Genomic DNA, 3,077 nt, shown 5'->3' with positions numbered 1-3,077 from the left:
AGGTGAAAGTATTCTCTGGTCTTGGGTTGTGAGTGATGTGTTTGCCCTCTGTGGTGTGTCTTCCAGCTTTCTGCGTGGTTTCTGTGTGGGCCACAGAGGAGCCATCCGTGTCCTGTCTGGGGTCAGGCTGTGGTGTCCCAGCAGGAACAGGGGTCTCACCCCGAGACTGTGCCCATAATTCCTAAAGGGTCCTCTGTGATTACATCTCATCTGTAATCCATCGGGCGTGTCAATATCGAATGAAGGAAAATCTATGTTAAGTAAACAGAAAAAAATAAGTCCCCTTTCAAAACCAGTGGGCAGACACAAAGGCACCTGTTGTGTGATTCCACGTACAGAAACATCGAGATCAGGGAATGAACAGAGAGAGAACGCAGCTCAGGGGTTGCGAGCATCTGGGTTGGAGGAGAAATGGGCGGGGAGGACTTTGGGATCAGGGTCTCCTTTGGGGAAGGAGATATCCTGCAGCGATGTTCTGTGGTGTGGTGGGAGAGCATTGGGAATGTACTTAGACTCACGCGTTTAATTGAAAACAAGTAATTTTAAAACAAATGATAAATAGTATATAGAACACGGAAAGAAAATAACAATCATTATGTAGCAGAAAGGAAAAATATACATGTCAGGGACAAAACATTCCTGCAGGTCGTCAAGATCGGGGGATGGAACAATGGGTTCCAGGAGCAGGGCTGTGGGCTTTGGATGGGGCTCTGGGAGCCCCACCGGAGTAGGAGTAGGGGCAGGGGTTGGGACAGGGTCAGGAGGCCCAGGGGCAGGGGCAGACGCCAGCTCTTCCTGGACAGAGTCAGCCTCGCTGTGGGCAGGTGCCCGGTCAGCTGCTGGCTCCTGGTCTCCAGCTGAAGTCCCTGCAGGCACCATCCCCGCCTCAGGAGCTGTGGATGCAGGTGGGGCCAGCTCTGGCTCCTCCGATGGAGCAGCTGTGAGAGCAGAAAAGCTCACCCATGTGCCTGCCTCCCAGGTGCCTTTGCAGAGACAGAGCTCAGCCCAGGGCCTCCCAGAGAAGCTGCAGCCAGGGAGGAACCCTCACTGGGACATCTCCTTGACTGCAGTCCACCCGCTGCATGCTCTGAGCCCAGTTCTGGCTCCGGGCCCCACACCAGCCTCTGGGGTCTCCTGCCCTTGGGGCCTGGCACCGACCCATCCGCAGACACCCACATGCACCCAGCCCCGGGCTTCTCACCCTCAGGCTCGGCCTCCATGGGCTCCGGCTCCTGGACTACGAGGTGGTGTAGACACCTGGGCAGTGTCAGAGGCCTTCCCACGGAGTCCCCAGTCCCTGCTCCTGCAGAGCCTCATATGGTCACTCTGTCAGGGAGATGGAGTGTGTGTCCACTAGCCTCCTTCCTGTTTCTTCATTGCTGGTGTTCTGCACAGACACCGGTAGCCAGCCCAGACCATTAGAGCCCTGCCCAGCCATCCTGTCTTCCTGCCCACTCCCCCTGCTGCTCCCAGATCAGACACAGACCAGTGCATGCACAGCACCACACCTGGGACAGGGACCCATACCTGCAGGACATGGGATAAACCCTGGGGGGAAACTAGCAGCCTCCCACACCCACATCCCACCCAGCCAGCCTTGACTGGGGTATGAACACGAACTACCCATGGGGCATCTGACCCCTTGTCAGCCTGTTCTTGAATAGGGTGGGCGCACCTCACGTGAGCCATACACACACACACACACACACACACACACACACACACACAAGCATGGGGAGGGGACCTAGGGCTGCACAGTTGAATCAGAGCATGTGGGACTGGGGGCTGGCTCTGGGCCTCATGGTGTTACCTTTCTCTTCTTTTGGCCAAATGGCCAGAGCCATCGGGGAGCCCTACGACAACATCCCCATTGAGGGAAAGTGTTTGCAGGGCATGCTTTCTTCAGCTTGCAGCCTCTGGACATAGGGACGCAACATAAGAACATGTTGCTTGTTCAAAGATCTGCAACAAAATGAGCTGGGCAGGGGGCTGTCTCTGGAATGTGGGTGCCTGGTTACCTGGGTTCCAAATTCTGTAGGGCTCTGTTGTGAGGAAAGTGAGGTCACCACTGCCTGGGGTCTGCTTACCAACCACTTCCTCCTCACACAAGAGCCCCCCCGAGGGTCCCCCTCCCCCAGGTGCTCAATGCTCACCCTCTACTCCATGCCCCATCCATACAGTGACACCCACACAGCCCACCCACAGCACCTGCGAGGCCTGAGGGCAGCCAGTGTCCCCACGGTGAGGACACAGAGCTGGGTTCGGACTGGGTTCCTGCTCGTGCCCAGGGCTATGAACCTGGACAGACCGTGTGCCTTTCAGGGCCTCCCCAGGCTCCCCACCTGCACAGTGGGGGCTTCCGGCTTCTACTTCTAGGGACGCCATCAGGGGTAGGACCTCCAAATATGTTCTGTACCTACTCTCACAGGAGGCTGGTACGCACACGTGGGAATGCAAGGATGAGTGGGGAGCTGGTCGGGGCATAGAACACAGCTCAGAGGGCCCTGGATCTGCTCTGGGGTCCAGGCAAAGCCACCCTCCTCCCGCCTATGTCCCAGCCCCTGTGGGAAGGTTGCAGTGAACGGATTCTGACCGTGTCCTCTCGTGACACAGACTTCCAGGGAGGGACTCCCATTAGGTTTAGGCTCAGGTCCCAGGGCCTCACCTGCACCCATGTGCTGGGCAGTCCCCACAGTGGTTCTTGGCATTCCCGAATCCTGGTCACACATCCCTGTGGAATTCTCTGCCCTCCAGGGGGGATGGCCTGTGTGACGGCGCTCTAAGGACTAGAATAGGGCAAAATGATGCGGTATTGTTTCCAACCCAGTTGAAGAAAGTCTATGACTTCTCCTGGTTCCCTCTCTTGTGTTCATTCTCTTGTCTCTGCCTCCTCTGTGTGTCTCTGGGTCTCTCCCAGGAGCAGGATCTGGGAGCTCTGGGGGTGATGTAAGAAAGCTCAGAAGCCTCCCTTCTCCCCGTTTCCCTCTCCTGTCGTGTGCTTCGTTCCTTCCTAAGGCCTCCTCACCCTGACCAGAGCACGGACCCTGGAACCTCTTCCAAACGGGGACCCTGAGGCT

The 3,077-nt window shown here is 57.1% G+C and overlaps 1 pseudogene; it reads right to left on the bottom strand.

The window, feature by feature from the left end:
* Positions 1-542: 542 nt before the first annotated feature.
* Positions 543-2,385, bottom strand: LOC125106835 (translation initiation factor IF-2-like; annotated as a pseudogene).
* Between the last annotated feature and the right edge of the window lie 692 nt (positions 2,386-3,077).

Source organism: Lutra lutra, chromosome 8 (genome assembly GCF_902655055.1).
Source record: "Lutra lutra chromosome 8, mLutLut1.2, whole genome shotgun sequence".
NCBI classification, from domain to species: Eukaryota; Metazoa; Chordata; class Mammalia; order Carnivora; family Mustelidae; genus Lutra; species Lutra lutra.
Note: the sequence above shows the minus strand (reverse complement) of the source record. Positions and strands in the feature narration are given on the sequence as shown.